The sequence below is a fragment of the Rhineura floridana genome, chromosome 1 (assembly GCF_030035675.1).
Source record: "Rhineura floridana isolate rRhiFlo1 chromosome 1, rRhiFlo1.hap2, whole genome shotgun sequence".
Classification (NCBI taxonomy): Eukaryota; Metazoa; Chordata; class Lepidosauria; order Squamata; family Rhineuridae; genus Rhineura; species Rhineura floridana.
In genome coordinates this window covers 130,421,576-130,445,757 of record NC_084480.1, presented here as the reverse complement: position 1 = coordinate 130,445,757, position 24,182 = coordinate 130,421,576, and the positions used below count along the sequence as shown (strand labels likewise).

Here is a 24,182-nt window from a genome sequence, read left to right as displayed (position 1 = left end):
TAAATGTGTGCTGTCAATGTGCAAAGCATTTGCTGGGGTGCATTTGGGTAGGTGAAGCAGGAGATAGATGGAAGGGGCTGTTTTCCATGCCTGCCACTTTACCAGTGCAATGCCCCATATTTTTCCTTATTGACCTCCATCAGCTAGGGGAAAGTGGCCAGGGAAGGGGTTGCAGATAAAAAGTTTCAGCAGCAAATTACCCCCTCTCATCACTTCTCCCTAACAAAATGCCCCCCACATCAGTAGCAGACACCAGCAGGGAAGTTCTTTTTTGAGTTGTAATTCAGCTCTCATTCTGTTAATTCCCAAACTACACCAGTTGTCATTTTGGCCTACATGCATAGGGAGAAAGACAGTGTAAAGGGTATGCACAAGGGGGAGGGGATGACAAAGGATTTAGGACTTAAAGATTTAATATTCCATGAGTAGAAAAAAATACCCTATGCAAATGTCTATATTATTGCAGAAAAGTTCAGTTCTACATATGTTTGCCATCTTTTCCTCAAGCACAACTGCTTTTGAGATAACAGTCTTATTCTCTCTTGCCCTTCACCAAAAAGCCATGTTAGTTGTCCAGTATGTGAATGACTGCAAGCAGGTGCAGCCCAAGACATTTTGCTACTTGAAGCAGAAGAGCAAATGGTGCCCTGCCCTCAAGTCAAGGTCATAGTACCATAGCTTGAAAAGTTATGTTGGCATTTGAGGCAGAAAATCTCACAAGTACCTCTTCCTGACAGTAAATATACAACAACCAAAAATTAAAATAGCTAATAATTTGTTGCATGGTGCCCCAAATTAGTTGCTTAGGGTAGTCATCTCTTGCTGCCTAGTGAGAGTCGCTCTATGAGAGGCACATAACTGAAGCAAAACACACAAACAGAAGTATGAGACTGCACCTACCTCCTAGTCTCTTGCCAGTTCCCAATTTTGACCCTCTCTGGAGGGGTGCAAGGACAAGCGAAGGGGATGCAAAGAGGGTGCAAGGACAAGCTGAGGGGATGCAAAGAGAGTGCAAGGACAAGTGGAGGGGATGCAAAGAGGGTGCAAGGACAAGCGGAGGGGATGCAAAGAGGGTGCAAGGACAAGCGGAGGGGATGCAAAGAGGGTGCAAGGACAAGCGGAGGGGTGCAAAGTGGGTGCAAGGACAAGCAGAGGGGATGCAAAGAGGTTGCAAGGACAAGCGGAGGAGATGCAAAGAGGGGGCAAGGACAAGCGGAGGGGATGCAAAGAGGGGGCAAGGACAAGCGGAGGGGATGCAAAGAGGGTGCAAGGACAAGCGGAGGGGATGCAAAGAGGGTGCAAGGACAAGCGGAGGGGATGCAAAGAGGGTGCAAGGACAAGTGGAGGGGATGCAAAGAGGGTGCAAGGACAAGTGGAGGAGATGCAAAGAGGGTGCAAGGACAAGCGGAGGGGATGCAAAGAGGGTGCAAGGACAAGCGGAGGGGGTGCAAGGACAAGCAGAGGAGATGCGAGGACAAGCAGGGGGTGCCAGGAAGAGCAGAGGGGGCGGGCGAGCAGGCTGAGGGAGGCAGGATGAGCGGGGGGGCAGGGAGAGTAGGCTGGAAAGGGTAACACATACACTCACTTCCACAGCTCTTCACTTCCATTCTGCTGCTTCTGCCTTCTACTGCTCCTTGCCCTCCAGCGCTGTCTGACTCTCCACTTCCTCCCTCGTGCCTCCATAGAGCACGAGGGAAGAGCTAAACAGCGCAGAAGCCCAGTTTGAGGCACATATCTTTCCTCCACCATTCCACCAATCACAGCAGCAGATGATTTCCCCTGCTTTCCCCCCCAGTAACGTCCAAATGTAACACAAAAAAAGTTACATTTGCAGCTCAAAAGTAATGAAATTACCACTCGTTCTGTTACATACAAAATGTAATGAAGTTACCCACTCGTTATGCAAAATAGTAACAAATTACAAGTAACTCGTTATTTCTAACGAGTTACTTCCAAGCTCTGTTGAGAACAGTCACACACAATTTAACCTCACTTTTCTGTACAAATATGTCTTTTAAGAGCTGCACAGAAGTCCTCAGCCCAGTGCTACCTTTCCCAGCAGGAATCCACCCCCTGGCCTCTTCTTCAGCAACCCACCCCTAGATGATCCTCAGTGTCACTGACAAGGGTGGTGGTAGCGGTAACTTGCAAATTCTGCTATTTATTTTATTTATTTATTATTTTATTTATATCCCACCCTTCCTCCCAGCAGGAGCCCAGTTCCTTCTCTTTACTTCCTCTGTGGACTCTGATGAAACTGACAAGAATTTTGGTGAAAAGAATGACTGGCTTTACTAATGCCTTTTTGTAAAGCACTTTGAACTCATTGGAAAAACAGCCTGAAAACAGTTTTAACAAACAAACCAAAAATGAGGGAGGTAGCCGCAGAAGAGGGAGCACAGCTGCTTACCGATAAATACATGCTTACATTTTTAGTGGGTGTGGATGCTGCTTTTTGGATCTGTGACTCAGGGCCTGTCCATACGATTGTACAGCCCAACAAAAAAAATATGTTTTTTTAGTTGCCAAGGATGTTTGAATGACTGTAGGGTATTTTGGGGGTGCTAAATCCAAAAATGACATTAGTTTTGCCGAATTGGCTCTAGTTTTTGAGATAATGGATACCCCTCAAATGACGATTGTACCCCAATACGACCTGTAGCTGCTGACATATGCAGCAGGGTTTGGTCTGTCTTTTTACTCTTTTTTTTTTTTTTTTCAATAATTTTTATTCAGATTTTCATAAAACATACAAGACAAAATCATAAAACATTCAAAGACAAAAAACAAAATCAAAAATAGTTAAACAAAAAAAAAAAAAGAAAAAAAAACAAAAATAAAAAATAAAGAGTAAAATATTGACTTCCCATTTGTCAAAGATCAAATCAGTTATAAGTCTATAATATATAACAATCCTGTCTCTTAAGTCATATTATAAAATCACTTTCCTCCAGTAGTTATCTTACTTAATCATCAAATCTCATAAACATTACTTTATTCTTTCCACAAAAAGTCAAAGAGAGGTTTCAATTCTTTAAGAAATATATCTATCAATTTTTTTTTCCAGATAAGCATATCGATTAATCCATCTCATTACTAATTATGATAATCTTATTGTCATAACCATAGTCAAAATAAACATTTCAATTAATCCATCACATCAGAATCTGTTAGGTTCAGTAATTTCAATAGCCATTGTTCTATTATCTCTAGTAATTCCATTTTCCATCTTCCATCTTCAGTAGTCTTGTTAAGTCCAGTAATTTCAATATCCAATCTTCCATTATCAGTATTCCATAATAATCTTGCTGTCAAAGCCATAGTCATATAGTAAGAGTCTGATGGGAATTACCTCTATCCCAAATATTTTCTTGCCATCCATTCTGAATAGGTTGCTGAAATACTGCTGTAAAATCATATCTTTGTTCTTTTTTTCAAAATACACTGGGTCATCTCTTAAAAGTTTTTCCATTGTCACATGGCTGCAGTTAATTCCATAGATTTTCTCTATATTGGGCTCCATCACATCATTCCAGTCCAGAAGATAGTCCATGCCATTGATAACTTTATCTCTAGAATCTTCATTAATTTCTTCAGAGATAACATTGAGTTCCAAACAATAGATTTTATTTCTAAAGTCCATAGACTCCAAATCTTGTTCCTGTTCCACGTTTGTTCCAATCTCCGGGATCTCCTCTCTCACAGGGACCCCTATTCCAGTCTCCAGGGTCTCCTCTCTCACAGGGACCCCTGTTCCAATCTCCGGGGTCTCCCCTCTCACAGGGACCCCTTCCAGGGTCACCTCTCTCACAGGGACCCTTATATCTTTAATCTCCTGCTTCATTTTACTCAATTCAATTTTCATTATCTCAATCTCATCCATTATTTTCTGAAACATAGTTATTTCCAGATTCTCAGCCACTTTCTTAATTGCCATTTTAAAAGAAAAATATAGGAAAACCACTTCTTATTTCAGCAACAATTGGGTTAATACTCCAAACTTGGTGACATCACAGTATAAACAGAGCAGACAGCCTTATCTCTCCAATAGTTAAGTAAACAAAATGCAGTTCCCAGGATCGAAACAATTAATGGCAATCGTCAAGAAACAGATTCGTCAAAATAAAATAGACCAAAAAGAGAGTAGTCTCAAAACAGTATAATATTTTTCAAAATAAAAATCTGGAATAGAAATCCCTCTTCTGTGTATATCTTTAGAATGCAAATCCAGGACAGCTTTTTGCAACAAAAACAGAGATAAGCTATTAATTAGTGCGTAGCAGAGAGAAGTTACGGCTCCCCAGTGAGATGTCAAAAACCGATCAATCTGGCAAATCTCTTTTAAACAGCAACAATTTAAGTCAAGTAAAAGAAAAATATAGAAAGAAGGGTGCTTGCCTGTTAGTGCGTTCTCTCTTAGAAGATAAGATGAACGTTCGCTTTAACAGATAGAGCTTGCTGTTGAAAATCCGTCCCACCTTCGTCGGGTGGACCTCGTCCCATAAATTAATGAGATCTGGTCGTCCCAACAAAAATAGGCTTTGAGGTTAATCTCTTCGTTTCTCCCTACCCGGGAGAAGTTTAATCAGTCAAAAAAAAAAGAAAAAACTGACTGATATATCTGAATAAGCTTCTTTTGAGGCAGGAGCCCGTCTCAAAAGCAGGCACAGGCTAAGTCACCCTTCCCGGAAGTCGGTCTGTCTTTTTACTCTTGAACACTGTTTTGCAAGTTTATCCATTGCATATAATATCATATTGATACTTTTTTTTTTTTGAAGAGGAATATGAGTTCGTCAAGAAGAGGCTGGTTAAACAATCCTAATGCATTCTGCTACATTTGTGGCGAATACACTCTGCAAAAACAAAGAAAAAACATCACTGACTTTGTAAAACAAGCATATCTTGCTTATTTTGGAGTGAAGCCTGGAGATCAAGATAAGTCTTGGGCTCCCCATAAGGTTTGCAAAACCTGTGTAGACTGCCTACGACAGTGGAAAAATGGAGAAAGGAAACGTTTAAACTTTGGTGTGCCTATGGTGTGGAGAGAGCTGCAAAACCATCACGATGATTGTTATTTTTGTGTTGTGAATGTGAAAGGCTTCAATCGCTACAAGAAACATAAGTGGGAGTATCCTGATTTGGACTCAGCAAGGCGACCTGTGCCACACAACGAAGACATTCCCATACCAGTGTTTACCTCACTGCCTGACCTTCCATTGTCAGATGTTGAAGAAATGCTGGATGTGGAGTGTAGCGCAGGTGGTAGCCCTGGAAGTGGATATGAAGAAAGCTTTTCAACACCTGAGCAGTTCTCCCAAAAAGAACTCAATGATCTGATATGGGACCTCAGTCTGTCAAAGCAAGCATCTGAACTTTTAGCATCCAGGCTAATGGAAAAGAACTGTCTACAGTTGGAAGCTAACATAACAGCTTATCGGACAAGAGAGGAGGGACTTCTTCCATACTTCAGCCAAGATGAAGAACTTGTATACTGCAATAACATTCCTGGACTTCTCCAAATGGGACTACCGGAATATCAACCAGAAGATTGGCAGCTTTTTATAGACAGCTCCACCAGAAGCTTGAAATGTGTTTTATTGCACAGTGGTAACCGCTATGCATCTCTTCCAATTGCTCACTCCACAAAACTTAAAGAAGAATATGAAAATATCAAAATGGTCTTGCAGAAGCTCTGCTATCATGAGCACCAGTGGTCTATTTGTGTTGATCTGAAGATGGTGAACTTCTTGCTTGGGCAGCAAAGTGGATACACAAAGTACCCTTGTTTCATCTGCTGTGGGATAGTAGGGCAAAGAAAGATCAATGGAAAAAAGTGACATGGCCTTCAAGGGAAGACATGACTGTAGGTGCAGCGAACAATATTAACAAGCCATTGGTTGACAGAGAAAAAATCATTCTCCCACCACTCCATATTAAGCTTGGACTGATGAAGCAATTTCTTAAGGCCTTGGACAAAGATGGTGATTGCTTCAAATACATTTGTAGATCGTTCCTTGGACTGACTATGGAAAAACTAAAAGATCCCTATCTTTGCTGGTCCTAAAATTCGTAAACTCATCAATGATTTAAATTTCACTAAATTTATGAATGATGTTGAAGCTTCTGCCTGGTGCAGTTATGTCTCAGTTGTCAAGAACTTCTTGGGTAACCACAAAGCAGACAATTATGAAGAATTGGTGCAAAACATGCTCGCTAACTTTAAACATTTGGGTTCTAATATGAGCATAAAGGTACACTATCTCCATAGCCACTTAGACAGATTTCCGGATAATCTTGGTGATTTTAGTGAGGAACAACGGAAGAGGTTCCATCAGGATATAAAGGTGATGGAGGAAAGGTATCAAGGCAGATGGGACAGACACATGATGGCAGACTACTGCTGGAGCCTCCAACGTGATTGTCCTGATGCCCCACATAAAAGAAAATCGTACACACATCATTTTTCTATGCATTAATTGTGATTATCTGAATCAGCTTACTTTGTTTTAATGTTATTGTACTGAATACAATGCCATTAGGTATTTCATGTGTTTACTTTTGTATGATTTGAGACAGTTTCTATGTCATTTGTGGGTAGGCTATGCCTGACCATTAAATTTTTTGAATTTGTTATGTTTTTCAATGGGGGCATCCATTGTCTCAAAAATTAGAGCCAATCTAGCAAAACCGATGCCATATTCGGAATCAGCGACACAAAGTTACCCTAAAATCGATCAAACATCATTGGCAATAAAATTAGTGTTGACCAGTGTGTTACAGCTTTGTGTCCTCATTAATTCACCGTCATCCATATGACATTGTAAGCTAATATGGATTTTTGTGTTCACAAATCCGCATTAGAAATACCTGTAAGCTTTCCTAAACCGATAATTGCATTTAACGTCTGTGGGTTGGATGCAATGCCGTGGACTTTCCTGCAATAGGTGGTCCATGGGAATTCCTCTGTCATATGCCAAAACCCTTGTCTCCTTCCCACCCAATAGCACATCCCCAGATCTGCGCATGCATGGGAATTAAAAAAAAATATACCTTTCTGCGCTCTTCCAGAAAAGTGCGTGGAAAGCAGATAACCATGATGGACCAATCACTGAAAAGGGGTGGACTTAGGGGACTGGCCAATGGTAAAGCAAAAAAAAAAAAAAAAAAGCCCACACGTATGGATGCTTGATAATCGGGTTTTCAAAATAATCCGACCACAAACAGGACATATGTGGATCTCAAGGCCACCAACCTAATATGGAAAATGCAAATTTTGCGGTTAGGTATGGATGGGCCCTCTCTAAAACGTGGATTTGTATTGTATTGTATGTTTGTGGTATTTTTAGGATGTTGCAAACCGCTCAGGGATTTATCTGAAATGCAAAGCAGAAATAACAACAGCAATAGCAGCCGAGGTTTTTGATGGGAAGGAGGATTCAAACAAACTTGACGCTGGTGGCTGTCCTTCTGCAGCTCATGGAGCAGTCCAGGAGAGGGCGCACAAGGAGGTTGTTGGGCTCACTCCGCTTTCCTGAATAGGAGGAGGGGAAGCGGCTGTCTGTCTTTGCCCTCCTCCTCCTCCTCCTCCTCCTCCTGCGCCTTGACCCGAGGGGTGGAGCCTCGGAACCGCAGCACTGGAGGGTGGAGCAAGGCCAGCGGCGGCCACGGCTGCTGGTGCTGCCTTTTCTTCTTCCCCGGGTGCCTCTCTGTAGGCGCTAGCACGCACGCGCCCCCCACCGCCTTCCGCCAGCCAGGTAAGTGTCAGCGAAGCGAAGCCTCTCGCATTGAGAGGCTGCGGCCGAGGAGGGCAGCGCCCTCGCTCGCTCTGAGCTCCTTCAGCCGGGCAACGGCCTCTCTTCTTTCTCCGCTCACCCGCAGCCTGACCGCGGGGCTCTTACTCCCAAGGAGCTCCCGCCGCGCCAGCCTGAAGCTTCCTTACTCGAGAGGAAGCCCCGCTGAGCTTCAGGGAGACTCCGGAGGCCGACCAAGGCACGCTTACGTGGAGGAGGAGGACCTCGGGCCTGAGGAAACGGGCAAAAGGTCGAGCTGTCGCTCCTTAGCAAATATGCTTAGGGTTGCAACCCGATCCTGTGCATGTTTTCTCAGAAGTCATTGATGGGCCTTGGGCTGCGATCCTAACCTCACTTACCTTGGGAGTAAGCCCTGTTGAATTCAATAGGACGTACTTTTGAGTAGAGGTGGTCAGGGGTGTAGTCCAGGGGCTCCCGGGGCTTAGACCCTTTACCTTTTGGAGTGCTGGGTCCCAGCAGGGTCCATATGTCTCCAGGACCCCATGAGCCAATCAGCATGAAAGGGAAGTGTGTCAACCACTGAGGAGAGGCTTTTAACATGCTTCCTTGTCCTTTCATGCCGATTGGAGCCAATCAGGGTGAAAAGAAGTGATTCAGCCACTGAGAAGACTCTTTTCAGTAGCTAACATTCTCCTTTTTCATGCTTATTGGCTCCTGTTGTTGTGGGAGAAGGTATTAACAAGGATCTCATTCTCAACCCATCAGCAAAAAAGGGGAAGGGGTGGCTGCAACTATCATGAAGTGACTGCACTTCTGAATTTGCCACTACAGTACTGGACATGGTTAGGATTGCACTGTTACTCCCTAATGAGTTTGCTTATAGGCGTGCAGTCTCTTAAGCAACCTAAGCTCCCCATAACACCTACACACATCATTTACCCTTTTTTTTTGCAACACTAGCTCTTTGCTCCATAGTAGCCTTATCGATTCTGCTGGAATCACTAATGATGCCAAAGTAACTTTTGAGCTCAGTAGACCCCACCCTTTCCTGCCAAGCTTTGAAATACTTTTCTGTGGAAAGAGTGTTGGAATCTGCCATCATAAAAGAGGCTCTCAGCTCCATCCCTAACCATCTGTGATTTCAGTGTGACTTCTGAGGAAGTATGCTTAAAATGGCAAGCTTATTTTTGAATGCATTTAGTAAGTTTTTTTGCTTGAGATTGGAAATTTGCTGGCAATTTCCCCACTTCATTAAACGGATCATTGAAACTTTAGTATAAAACTTGATGATCCTTGATTTAAAAAAACCTGCAATCCTATCCCCACTTACTTGGGGAGTAAGCCTCGCTGAACTCAATGGGATTGACTTCTCAGTAGACAGTTTGTAGGATTACTGTATCAATTTCTCCTGGGCTACCTTTAACAATCTTTCCCTGCCTGGCTGTCATCAGGAATTTTTCTCCTTTCAGATTTTCTTTTCCTCCCCTCCCCTACTTACTCTGTTTGTCAGCAAGAGCAAAGTTCAGTGTTGCTTTCATAAGACTAAGACTTTTATTTTAAGCTGCAAAAGGCAGTTTTGGCTTAGAAATCCTCTTGTGTGGGCTTTTGCATGTATCGAAACAAAATCAAGGTGTTACAGGTTTACTCTTGCTGAGCGTTTCTTGGATCTTGTGCATTTTCTCCTAACTACAAAGTATGGGCTAAGAAGTGTGTACATGGGAAGCAACTATAAGGTAGGCTTCTCTGTGGGAGGGCTAGTCCCAAGAGTTCTGTTTCCAGTGGCCTGTCTAAAAGTGTTGGGAAAATCAGGAGTCAAACTGAGCATAGAGGCATTTAAAAATGGGTACAAAAGTCAAATTGTAATGTAAGTGAACTGATTCCAACCTGAGTTGTCCTTGAGCATCCCCCAAATTGCTGATGTTACTGTGAATATATGGCAGGTGTGGAGAACCTTTGGCTCTCCAGATGTTGCTGAACTAAAGCTCCTATCAGCTCTGGCCATTGGCAGTGCTTGCTGGGGCTGATGGGAGTTGTAGTTCAGCAAAATGAGGAGGGCCAAAGGTTCTCCATAATAATAATAATAATAAAATTTTATTTCTGAGTCGCCTATCTGGCCGGGTTAGCGGCCACTCTAGGCGACGTACACAATAAGATAAAATACAACATATAAAATACACATATAAACCAGGAACCTCGACTATAATTAAGCTAAAAACCACCCATAACTGTAACAAGATAAGACTAGTCCACCCCAGGAAGCCAGTTTTAGAGACTGTTCTTTTACATAACTAGAACCTGATCTGAATGGTCGTAGTTCCCACATCCTATTCCAATCTCTGAGCTGAGTTGTGCCAAGGATGCAGGGGTGGGTAGGCGGCTGTGGCCTTCCAGAAGCTGTTGGGACTACAGCTCCCATTATTCCTGACCACTGCCTGAGCTGGCTGGGGCTGATGGGAATTGGAGTCCAACATACATCTAGAGGACCACAGGCTTGCCCATCCCTGCTTTGCTACCACCTTGAAGATCTACATTGGGGGTGGGGGGAACTTCTTTCAGCATGAGGGCCGCATTCCCTTCTGGGCAACCTTCTAAGGGCCACATGCCAGCAGTGGGCAGGGCCAGAGGCAAAAGTAAGCAGAGAGGGAATGTAAATGTATCCTTACACACACACACACACACAGTTGAAGTCTGACAACAGCTAGAGGGCGCCATGTTGGCTCTTCCTATTTTGAACAGCAACTCCCATCATTCTTGACAATTGGCCATGCTGGGTATACTGTATAGAGTAATGTCCTTTACTCCAAGGCAGCATGCCAAATGACCAAGAAAACAACAACCTATTTTCATGTTTGTTTTTTTTAAACTCTGAGCTGGTAGTGTAGTGAGATATTCAGAAGAGCAGGGTCCCTTAATGGGCATGCCCCCTCACAGCCCCCCCTTCTAAGATTATACAATAAAATGAACTTTCAGTCTCTTTCTTTGCTTGGAGTACTTTCTCTTAGTGATACACTGCAATGATCAATGCAGATTTCCATGTGTTTCAGCAAGATCTACTATTTTTTGTGTATATACATGGGCAAATGTACTAAGATGCTATAAGGTAGGGAACTTCCGTTGCAGAGTTTTCCTTCTTGGTTGCCATACTGAGACTTAAGCGGAGTGTGTTAGAGTTTTCTGAGAAGAGTCTTCTCAATGGTGACTTGCCTCCTTTTCCTCTCATTGGCTTCAGTCAGCAGGAAAGGACACTGAAGACATAGGGACCTTCCTGGCACCCTGCTCCCAAAAAAGTGAGGGGTCTAAGACCTTCTGGGACCCTGTATGACTACACCCCTGCTCCGAGCCAAGATAATTCTATTTTGTTGGCGCAAGGTATGCCAAACTATGAGTATGGCAGAGATCTCTTTCTCTCCCTCCCCTGCACTTTCCCCGCATTTGCAGGTCACAGAATCATTTAGTGGCAGTGTGCAACTCCTCAGTGATACCCAGATGACTGATTTTATATGTTTGCACAACAACAGTGAGTTCAAAGTTTCAAGTAACATAGAGAAAGCAATATCTAGCAAACAAGAGGAGACAGTTCCATGTGGAAAAATCAAAAAGATCAATCTCTTTTCTCCTCTCCACTGTTACAAATTTGTGTCTGCTCTTTATTGCAATAATGATTTAGGTATCACATTAATCTGAACTTAAATGGAACAGTGAAAAAAGATAATGGGGGGAGTTGAAAAATAGGAAAGAAAAGAGTAGGCTTAAGAGGGATAGAGTATATCCAGCTACACTATACTCGGAGTAGAGTGTAGACCCATAGAAATTAATGGACCTCTTGTTAGTTGTGTCCATTAATTTCAATGGGTCTAAATTTAGTTGGATACAATCCAGAAGGCCTAAGCAGGTAAATTATTTGATTTTCAAATAAAGAGCCTATTATACAGGTTATTACAACTTGACAGCCAAAGATCTCTTCTTACAATTGCCTATAGAATATGTGGAGCTGTTGGCTTGGGGGTTTCAGGTCTGACTAACCCTAAACAATAGTCAAAGTTGTGTATATTCCATAAAAGCATGGCATATCGTATCAAACAAAGAATTTGCCCTCTAGATGGAGATCTGAGTTTTCATTAAAAGAAAAAAAAAAAGCTTGTAGTACAGTTACAGTCAGGAGAGCCAGTGTGGTGTAGTGGTTAAGGTGTTGGACTAACAACCTGGGAGACCAGGGTTCAAATCCCCACATAGCCATGAAGCTCACTGGGTGACCTTGGGCCAGTCACTGACTCTCAGCCTCATGAAAACCCTCTTCATAGGGTCGCCATAAGTTGGAATTGACTTGAAGGCAGTACATTTACAGTTACAGTCTTTGGTTCATCAACTGGTTCGAATTATTGATTGACTAAGAGCTTCAGGGAGCAGATTTAAAAAAAAATTCTTTTCATACAGTTGTCATATTAAGAACTTCAAATAGAAAGTCATCTTAGAGGAATTTTCTTTTCCATGTATGAGATAAGGTAGAATGACTCTTCCAGAATGATGCCTGATATGACACACTTGCATTATCTGAAACCAAAGTATTTTTCCCCTTCAGAACTACCAGGTTTTTCCATTTGAAAACGTATATAGGATTAATTGACTGATTTAAAATATATCTGATAAATCAACTAAGATTTTGTTAATCAGATGACAGCCCTAGTTTATAGCTTGAAATGAGTGAATTGGATGAGCGTTTAAGCAATGGTTGGTAAAATCTTAGAAGCCAGAGAGATGACTCAATAAGATTTCCACAGGTCAAAGGGAAACATTTTGATGTGGTCTGGTTCCTACTGCTTACAAAATCAGATTTGCAAATTTGGCATAGTTTATACACGTTGCAGAATTCAGTTTTCTTGGAGCAGAATTTGGTAACAGTTGTTTGACAGTGAAGCAGATTGCCTCAAAAAGTGATAGGTACTCCTTTGCTGGAAATATTTAAGCAGAGGCTGGATGGTTCTGTCAGGGATGCTGCACCTATATCTGCGTAGTAGCTTCTGCATTGAGCAGGAGGATTTACAGTAGGTCCCCACTCAAACGGCACGTTAGGTTCCAGACCCCCGCCGAAAAGCGGATCAGCTGTAGTGTGGGGGTCTGGAACCTAACCCGCTGATCACGACGGAGGAGGAGAACATCAGCTATAGCGTGCTACAGCTGATCTTTTCCTCCTCTGGCGGGATCAGCTGTAGTGCGGGGGTCTGATCGTCCCAGAGGAGGAGAAGATCAGCTGTAGCGCACTATAGCTGATCTTCCCCTCCTCCGGTGAGATCAGCTGTAGCGGGGGTCTGATCATGTTGGAAGAGGAGAAGATCAGCAGGAGCGCTCTACAGCTGATCTTCCCCTCCTCCGGCGAGATCAACTGGAGTGCAGGGAGCTCCAGCACTCGCTCCAGCTGATCGCCCCACTGGCGCCGTATTAGCGGAATGCTGAAAAGCAGGGCCTTACTGTATATAATTATTGATTTTTGTAAAAAAACTGCATGCAAAAGGAGCTCAGAGTGATGTACAATAAAAGTTTAAAGCAACAGAATTTAATCAAAATAATTAAAATGCACACAGACACAAATACCTAGAAAATTAAATAACCATGACAAAATTGCAACAGCAGCGAAAAACTGTTGGGCATTAAACATGCCTTTGTTCTGCAAAGGCTTGGGTAAACAGGTGTGCCTTTAACTGATGCCTGGATGTTAATGTGAGCAAGTCAACTGCAGTTCTAAGTCCCACAGTCAGAGCCCTGCACCAGACTGAATTAGATGACCTCCAGCTCTGTAGTTCTGTGATTCTAATGCAAAGAATACACAGGCCTGGCAATGACAGGGGAGCTCCTCTACTCTTCCCACCCTATTCCAAACCTTCAAATATGCATATCCCAGTTTGAGAAACAATATACTACACAGATTTATAATGATAATTTTTAATCCACAGTTAAAGGTACTTCTGTCCTAAAACAAAGAACCAGAGGAGAAATTGGCACATCAAGGTGACTCATTCAGATTGTGCCAAGAGATCACAGTGTAGAATTATATTCCAGAATCATGCTAAAAAAAACCCAGGGATTCATGTGACATAACAGTAGATACAGTGTTTTATGCCAGAAATCACGTACAGTAATTGCACATTCATTTTGTCCAGTGTAGGTGACGGAAGCTGTAACAAACTACTTTTTTTTCTGTTGTTGTTGCCAATTGTCACGGAACTGCAGTAAAAATGTGCAGTGTTTGAGGAGTGCAACACAGTGCAAGCTTTTGCAACATGGTGATACAGCCCATAAAATCCTCTACAGTGTGGTGCCAAGATGTTGCAGGCACCTTGTTGCAACTTGGCTTGTATCTAGAATGAAACCACCCTAAAATTAGATTGACGATAAAAAATTACTTTAGGAATCTACCTGGATCAAAGCTCTCATGTGGAAGACATACTTTCTAGCATCTACTCTAGTAATTCCCAGACTGTGTTTCCAGGCCAGTTGCAGAGCTTGGCAAAGTTACTTTTTTGAACTACAACTTCCACCAGCCCAATCCAGTGGCCATGCTGGCTGGGGCTGATGGGAGTTGTAGTTCAAAAAAAGTAACTTTTCCAAGCTCTGCTGTTATGCCATGAGAAATAAATTGACTCTCATGAATGCAATTTGCCCATCTGCAGAGGAGGCTGCCTGATCTCTCTCTGTGTGATTTACTGCTGTGGCTGTATCTTCTTCCAACAAGCCTCTTCTGAGGGAAAGCAATTCTACCATGTGATTGTGTTAGGTTCATTCACTCACTTGTGATGCAGTAGTATTACCGTGTCTTGAAAGGGCTGCTCTGTGCATCTCTGTATAAGCCTTTTGTCTGGGTTTTCATCCTACCATTCAGGATTTATGTCCAGAACAGTGACACGTGCAGGTACATGAGGATTGGGCAATGTTTCTGAAATGTTTCAATACTGGGTTCCCTTCCCTTCCACCTCCCACATGTCCCACTTCCAGTTTTTCAAAAATGCGATGCTGCCTGTTCCCGTGATTCATGCGCTGGACTTCTAGCCTCTTATCTAAGGTGCCTAATAATGGAAGCTGGCAAGGAGAGTGTGTGGCCCTCTGAAAGACGAGGGAGGAGACATCACTGTGAAAGCTAACATATTGGCAAAAAGCATTCCCCTTATCTACATACCGACACTATTATGGCTTCCTAGGACAAAGCCATCCCACACTGTAAAGGAGCCTTCCCTAATCTGGTGCCCTCCAAATGTTTTGGACTCCACCTCCCATCATTGACTTTTTGGCCATGCTAGTTGAGGCTGATGGGAATCGTAATCCAAAACATCTGGAGGTCACCAGGCTTGGAAAGGCTGCCCTAAAGACAGCTGAGTAGCAATCTGTACAATGTCTACTCAAGTATTCCCAGAAGGATGGACTGGTAGGAGAATAAAATGAAATCTGGAACAATGTAATGTAAACCCTTTGTAAACATTAACTCCTGTTCAACTGTTGCTATTTCAAAAGAGAAGGGTGAGCTTTTGCTCTGAGATCTTCAGCTTGAAAACTTTGTAGGAATGTTCAGGAACATACAAACCTTACATTTCAAAGCAAATGGCTTCCTGCAAAGTATCCTGGGAACTGTAGTTTGTTAAGGGTTCTGGGAATTGTAGCTCTGTGATATGTAAACTACAGTTCCCAGTATTTTTTGTGGGAAGCCATGTGCTTTAAATGTATGATGTGGATGTGACCTTCATTCACTGCTGCACTTCTGCTTGTCATTGCCACTATGGATAAGACGTTAATACATTCCAACCATGTTTTTTGTCTCTGGTTGGTTGGTTAGAGACAGTAGTTGAATGTGGCAAGATACAATATAATTTCTCATGGTGTATACCAGAGATGGGAAACCTGTGGCCCTCTAGATTTTGTAGACTCAAACTCATATCAGCCCCAGCTTGGATGACCAACTGTCTGGGCTGATAGCAGTTGTGGTCCAACAACATTTGGAGGGCAACAGATTCCTCATCCCCCATCATTGTAAACTCTTTCAGACAGACAAAAGAAAGTACATAGTTATGTCCTTCACACAGTGCATAGCCAAACTGTAGAATTTGTAGATGTACTGTAGATGTAGTGATGGCCACCAATCTGGCTTTGAAAAAGGATTAGACGAATTCAGGGAGGACAAGGCTGTCAATGGCTAGTAGCTACGGTCCACAATTGGCAGCTTTAAGTCTCTGAATACTTGTTATGTGTCTTCAAGTCAGTTATGACTTATAGCGACCCTATGAATCGGCGACCTCCAATAGCAACTGTTATAAACCACCCTGTATAGATCTTGTAAGTTCAGGTCTGTGGCTTCCTTTATGGAATCAATCCATCTCTTGTTTGGCCTTCCTCTTTTTCTACTCCCTTCTGTTTTCCCCAGCATTATTGTCTTTTCTAGTGAATCATGTCTTCTCATCATATGTCCAAAGTATGATAAGCTCAGTTTCATCATTTTAGCTTCTAGTGATAGTTCTGGTTTAATTTATTCTAACACCCAATTATTTGTCTTTTTTGCAGTCCATAGTATGCACAGAGCTCTCCTCCAACACCATCAAGAGTTGATTTTTCTCTTACCCGCTTTTTTCACTGTCCAACTTTCACATCTATACATAGAGATCGGGAATACCAGGGTCTGAAAGATCCTGACTTTAGTGTTCAGTGAGACATCTTTGCATTTGAGGACCTTTTCTAGTTCTCTCACAGCTGCCCTCCCCAGTCCTAGCCTTCTTCTGATTTCTTGACTATTGTCTCCAGTTTGGTTAATGACTGTGCCAAGGTATTGATCATCTTTGACAAGTTCAACGTCCTCATCGTCAACTGTAACGTTACATAAGTCTTCTGTTGTTATTACTTTAGTCTTTTTGATGTTCAGCTGTAGTCCTGCTTTTGTGCTTTCCTCTTTAACTTTCATCAGCATTCATTTCAAATCATTTCTGGTTTCTGCTAATAGTATGGTATTGTCTGTATATCTTAAATTATTGATATTTTCCCCTCCAGTTTTCACATCTCCTTCATCTTGGTCCATTCCCACTTTCCGTATGATATGTTCTGCGTACAGATTAAACAAATATGATGATAAAATACACCCGTGTCTCACACCCTTTCCGATGGGGAACCTATCGGTTACTCCATATTCTGTCCTTACAGTAGCCTCTTGTGCAGAGTATAGGTTGCGCATCAGGACAATCAGATGCTGTGGCACCCCCATTTCTTTTAAAGCATTCCATAGTTTTTCATGATCTGCACAGTCAAAGGCTTTGCAGTAATCTATAAAGCACAGGGTGATTTTCTTCTGAAATTCCTTGGTCCATTCCATTATCCAACGTATGTTTGCGATACGATATCTGGTGCCTCTTCCTTTTCTAAATCCAGCTTGGACACCTGGCATTTCTCGCTCCATATATGGTAAATGCCTTTGTTGTAGAATCTTGAGCATTACTTTACTTACATGGGATATTAAGTCAATAGTTTGATAATTACTGCATTCCCTGGGTTCCCCTTTCTTTGGAATTGGGATGTATATGGAACTCTTCCAGTCTTTAGTTTTCTTTGTTTAGTTTTCCATATTTCTTGACAGATTTTTGTCAAAATTTGAACAGATTCAGTCTCAGTAGGTTGTAGCAACTCCATTGGTATGCCAATATTTTTGTTCCTTGTTGTAAGCTGCTTTGAGTATTTCTGTAATAGAAAAGCAGGGTATAAATATTAAATCTATCTAATATTGAGGGTAGATGTGAGGGAAGAACATTTGTGTGCAAAATTGGACCAATGTACTTCATGCGCATGACATGGATATTAATACTTCTTTATTCATCTTTGTGCAGGGCACATTCTGAGTAATCTGTGAGAACGCAGATTCCTTTGTGTAAAGAAACTGGGGTTATGAAACTGGGAGTATTACTTGTTTTAAACTGTTTTAACAATAATTTTAAAGTCTTTGCTGAATTTTAAAGTCTTTTTTTCCCAATCAAGTGGTATATACATTTTAAAAACAAATAAAATAAATAAATATGAGCTTTTTGGAGACTTTCAATAAGTTCTCTTGCATCAACTCTGATTTATCCTCTGTTACCCATTAAATACAATTGTTAGTCCCCCCCCAAATATTTGGACTTGTATTTATGTGCACATATCCAGCTGTGCACCAACCATTTATTGGGTGGATGAATGAGTTGTGTACTCCGTTGCACCTGAGTGTCTCTGGACCAGGTCGCATGGATATGCATCCATTGCTCCTACTCCTTTGCTTAGTATGCTTGGCTTCTCAAGGCATTGCCTGTGAAGGATAGGAACCAAGCACCCCCAGGAGATCATATTCCATAGACTTAAGTTGGGTTGCCAAGTAAAGAATGTGGCCCTCGGGCTGAAAAAGTTTGCCTTCCCCCCGCCATACGCTGCACACACATAGTTACAACTTACATGTTGCAAACAGTGTGAGTCCACTGTTAAATTTGAGATTTGAACACTTGCTACCAGGTATTGAGATCAAATGTCTGTCCATTCTTCTGAAATGCATGGAAAGAAAAAAAGGGCATAAGTACCTTTCTACACTCTTCTCTCCCATATATCTCTTGTGGCAATACAGCCATTCAAGGAAAAGGCGTATACATGTACCTATGAGTTTTTCACTTGAAAATCAACACGTCAGTGCTTTGCATCTGTTCATTAGAAAAGGCTGGATATGGGGCCACTTTCAGAGCTGCCATGATCTGGTTTAAACAAATTAATTGGTTGCTGCCAAATCTTTAACCTCTCTGTGAATGTTTTTCCTGGAAACTGAGAGAGTGGATTTACATGTTGTACAAAGTTACATAAGAATTTTTTTTAATAACAAAGAGATACTTTCCTGTTTCTGCCTAGATGTCAATGCTTTGGAGGAAACATGCATACAGTATAATCTAGAAGTTCAGTCATGTGGTATACTGGTACCCCATTTAACCATATATAGTTGGGAATGATTTCCTTTTATTTCAGTGGAGCTTATTTCTGACAAATGAGCCCTGCAACAAAATGTTGCAGTGTGGAGTGCTTCTGTTCACTATGCCAGCTATGTCCTCTTCCACAATACTCCATTCCGTTCTCCCTCACCTGAGCATTCCATTGCCACTATAAGCTTGTTCAGTCTTCATTGGGCTGTTTTGAGGATCCCAACCCCTTAGGGTTTTTTTCCTTAAGACTTTGTTTACCTTCACAAATCTTGAGGTTCTCCTCACCCCTTCCCACCCCGGTCTGCTGATGTCTCCCTCTCTTGTGCGCAGATAGTGCCAGTTGGGCTACATAAGTAATGGTACTCTGGCCTGAGCACTAGAAATAGAAGGAATGATCAAGTAAGTGTGTGTTCATTGATTACTTGTTCTGTAGGATTTTACTCACCTCATGGGGAGATATGGAAAGGGCCGTATCCCTTCTCTATCTCTGATTGCTGTTAGCAGAAATGAATGTGACTGGATTGGGGAGATCTTGTTCTGTAGCTGTTCATGCTTACTAATAGAGAGAGGAATGGGGAAAGAAGCGCATAGTGTCTTCATGATCTCACTGCATATATATATATATATATATACCAAGCAATTATGACAATTAAGGATAGTGTCTCTAATTGTGAAAACGTGACTTAAGCACAGTAGTCTTCAATATGAAAGGGTTTGCCCTGTAGATTATATCAGCCTGTGAATTACGTCAGCTCCTGCAGTTTATGAAATTTCTTGAATTTTAGGCTTGCAAAATTTCACACAAGCCAGCCAAAACTGCTTGCACTGAACAGTGTATTATCCTCATCTTCAAATGCCCCAAAGGGAATGATCAAACAGGAAGATAGACTCTGGAAATCATATATATGTTACCCTTGATCTTAGCTCAAAAGCCAAGAAACAATATATGCATTGTGCCGTATGTAGACATAGAAGTTCTAAGGCGCAGCACCATCAGAAGTGCCTGCAGGGAATGTACAATCCTGTACATGTCTGTTTAGAAATACATCCCAATGAATTCAGTGGGGCTTTCTCCCAGGAAAGTGTATATAGGATTGCAGCCAAAGATTATGAATGTTTGTTGTCCTGCTAGGGTAGATGAAAGTTCAAGGAGTGGGATTGGCTTCAGATAACCTTCCCCAACCTGGTGCACTCTAGATGCTTTGGATTACAACTTCCATCAGCCCCAGCCAGAATGTCCAATGGTCAGGAATGATGGGAGTTGAAGTCCAAAACATCTGGAGGGCCTCAGGTTAGGGAAGGCTTGGCAAGATCCTCTCATTCTCCTGAACTTAAAAATTCCAACCTCTGGTTCAGGCAAGCAAAGCTAGTATTCTGTATCCAAAATTCCAGAATTTAAAGGGAAATAGTACAGTTTTTTAAAATTACTTTTACTCCACAAGAAGATTAATAATTTGCCCACATAGCCAAGACTCTTCCGCCTGTTCCTTCATTAGATCATGTACATCCTTCAAGCTTTTATTTCTCTGTCTGTTAACTTGGCTTTAGAATAAGCCCTTGGACTGAATGGTACCCATTGACTGCAGAGCAACAGTGTATGTAGTAGGGTGTCTGCAGTGTAAATGGTCTGTCTGTTTAGCACTGGGTGAGTATGAATAATGAAAGGCATCATTAAGTTTGGGCTATAATGGTACGGTCGCTCCTTTCTGCTTGAAAATGGGGGAATGTATATAATTTATTCCTCTACAATGCATTTAAGGTCCAGGTGTTAAGACAAACTGGGTAGAATTTGTGCCCCCTTTTGAAGCTGACAACAGAATTCCAATTGATCTTTGTTCAGCTGGATTGCAGCCATTGAAAAATACAAGGCAACTTGTTGTGAAACACTTTAGTAACCAGTGAACTTTGCTCCAGATATCTTTATCTTGGGTGCCCTGGTGTTTATACTTTGTGGAATATAACTGTCTCCCTTTATGCAAATAATACCTTGAAGCAGAGACATAGTTTAAGTTGATGTTCATGCCCACAACTTAATCATGTTATCAGGTTACTTTCAGAAGTTGTTATTAAAGTGCCATTTAATTCCATGTTTAAAACAAAACCAAATCTTTACCAGCTGATTTTTAACTGTGTGTCTCAAAAGTGGGAGGTAAAATCCATAATTGTACCTCTTAGTTTTATCCTGAGTTCCACAAGGGATATTCAACGATCTATAACTTATTTGTAAGTCGATCTCCCCCTGCTTGTTGCTGGCTTAAATGGGGAGGGGATCTGTGGCCCTCCTGATATTTTGGACTCCAAGTCCCATCAGCCCTGGCCAGCATGACCGATGGTCAGGGGAGATGGAAGCTGTAGTCCAACAGCAGCTGAAGGGCCACAGGTTCTTCATCTCTGGTTTAAATGATCTGTAAAGTGTACATTGCTGTGTCTGCTGTGTTTCATCTTAGGAAAATGCCAGGCTATAATTCTAAAGATATTTTAGGACTTACCAAGTATACATTTCACACAGAATTTTGCATATTTTATATGTGAAAATTGCAATTACAACTAGATCTTTTTTCTTATTGTATGATTAAAAGAAACCAGCTCTGAAAGAAACAATGCAATTGCCTAGAAGAAAGTTAATAAAATAGGCTTTTTTTCTCTGCCAATATCTTTCAGTTGCCTTCTCTTTTGCTTACTTGATAGACTTGTAGAATGGGCATCTTCTGTGAAGTGTGAGATTGACTGCGCAACACTGACTGCTCTTCAGGGTCCACATAAAAGCATTAGTATACTTTCAATAGGGCTTGTGTAAGAGCACTTGCTTGTGGATTGTAGATTTCTAATCCATCCCATCACTAAAGATGGGAGTAAGTAACTGTTCATCAGATTCTTGATCAATTCCATCCTGCTGTCACCTCATCAATTGCCACTCAAGCTGGTTTTTGAACAGGGCTTAAGCCATGGTTCGATAAATATTGTAGGGCTAAGAAGAAACAACTTTGTTATCAAACTCGTTTTACAAGGCTACACTATTCGGAATTGGCGGTTGCCAAACTTTTAAAATTAAAAAAAGAATACAATAATTTATTGAAAAATAAAAGATCATCATATTCTATTAAATTTTGGCATCGCCTTGACCTAGCAGCCCGCCAAGGAAGTCAGCAGGAATTTTGGAGCCTGATTCACGTCTCCCTTTATGATAAATCTATAAATTCAATCCCTCCGATTCTTCCAGATACTTGGGTCACACATTTTAAAACTATATTTGGTGATTTAATACCATCAACCCAAAGTTTGCCATCTCTTCCTCCAGACTCTCCAGTTTGGCCCCCAGTGTCTGCCAAGGAAATGGACAAATTAATCAAGTCGCTACGTCTAGGCAAGGCCCCTGGCCAGGACATGATTCCTCCTGACCTATACCAAGCCTACTCCCTATGGTGGTGCCCCATCCTGGCGGCTCTATTTACTAAAATAAATAATACTGGATGTATTCCCCAGGCGTGGAGAACGAGCATAGTGATTCCGATATTTAAGAAGGGTGATCCCACCTTACCTTCAAATTATAGACCTATCAGCCTTCTTGATGTTGCAGCAAAGCTCTGTGGGCGATATTTATTAAATAAACTCCGCGATTGGGATAGGGAACATTCTATTATATCTGAAGTACAGGCGGATTTCAGAGAGGGAGCCAGCACGCTGGACCAATTGTTTATATTGCATCATCTCATTGGAAAAGTTAAAAAGGGCCCATTGCATTCTCTTTACTTAGCATTTATTGATTTTGCCGCGGCCTTTGACTCTGTCGACCGCACTTTACTATAGCAGAAACTAGATAAGGCTGGCATAGATAAAAGGTTTTTATGGCTTCTTCAAATCCTTCATTATGATACAGTCATAAGAATACGCCTGGGATTTAATGGTACGCTTTCCCAAAAAATCCCAGTGATGAAAGGAGTCAAACAGGGATGCATACTGGCGCCATTTTTATTCAACTTTTTCATCAATGATATTGTCCCAGTAATGGCCTCACCAGAGTTTTTTCCTCCAGTGGTCAGGAACAGGAAGGTGCCTGTTCTACTTTACGCTGATGACTTACTTCTATTATCACAGAACAAGATTGGCCTCAAACATATGCTTTTGGCACTACAGGAATATAGCGATTCCCAATCTTTAAAAATTAACTATTCAAAGTCAAAAATAATGGTGTGTGGGAGATACAGCAGATCCAGAATCATCTGGATACTAAATGGCCACACTCTAGAGCAAGTATCCTCCTTTAAATACTTGGGAATACATATAAACAACCAATTACACTGGTCCCACCAGTTAGCGTATATCAAACTACAAGCTCTCAGAACATTGGGCCTATTAAAAAAAAAATTTACTCAAAGGGTGGCCAACTAGTAAGACCTATGCTCAATCTCTATAAAGCTAAGCTTCTTCCCACAATTTTGTATGGAAATGAGATCTGGGGCCACTCACTAAGGATGACCCTCGATCCAAAATACTTTTTTTAAACAAATCTTGGGCCTCCCAAAAAGTACCCCAGCCGCTCATGTGAGACTGGAATTAAATGCCCCTTCCTTAATGGTCAGACTTGATTTATCATTTCTACGCTATTGGAAAAAACTTTCGTTCCTCGACTCATCCTCCCTGGTAAAACTATGCTGGGAGGACCAAATGGAAAATGGGGGCTGGGCCTCTAACTTTTTTGCCCTTGGTTTCCAATATCTTTTGATAAATTCTCACAAATTTTAACCCAGATGCGTTACGTAATTTCATGTTCGAACATGGCCTACAAGTGGATAGAGCAGCGATCGCCACCTCATCCTTTTCCCATTGGTTTCCACATATTATGCCAAATGGTACAGCCCTTAATTATTTTGATATACTAACGTTGCCCCCCCTGCGCAAAGCATACACTGAGCTGAGATTCCAGGTAATGCCTTCAGCATATTTACAGGGCAGATACCTTGGAATTCCTATTGGTGACCGTCTATGCATAGCTGGATGCAAGGTACCTGAGGATTTGGTACACTGTATGCTTGTATGCCCAATGTTCTCTCTCCCACGTGAAAATTTTTTAAATCCATTGATTGCCACAAGGAAAGACCTCAATAGTTCCCAGAAAGTGATCCTTTTATTATCTTCTGTACAACCCCACATTGTGTTATCTACAGCCAAGTTTGCCTTGGCAGCAAAGAAACTTAGAGTCAAATGTGCTAATAGCTGTAATTGAATTTATTAGCAAATTATTGCTTGTTTTATTTTAGTCTTGTGTATAGTTATGTTCTATGTTTTGCTTTTTAACAGCCTTTGGCTATATACATTTAATAAACAAACGAAAGTAACTGTTCAGAATAATAATAAAGCTAATGGCATTATTCTTGCTATTTCCCATGCCCAGGCTGTGAGTACTGTTGTTTATGTAGCCAAAATGGCACCACACACAAGAACAAGATATCAGCAAGTTTAGGGGAACCCTATGTTTGCA

The 24,182-nt window shown here is 41.7% G+C and overlaps 1 protein-coding gene across 1 annotated transcript in view; it reads left to right on the top strand.

Annotated features, from left to right (window-relative positions):
- Positions 1 to 7,608: 7,608 nt before the first annotated feature.
- The window catches only part of ACO1 (aconitase 1), a 57,276-nt gene continuing 40,702 nt past the window's right edge, over positions 7,609 to 24,182 (top strand). Inside the window, exon 1 of the mRNA XM_061632039.1 lies at positions 7,609 to 7,754. The gene's annotated coding sequence lies outside the window, so the exon portion shown is untranslated. The remainder of the gene's footprint in view (positions 7,755 to 24,182) is intronic.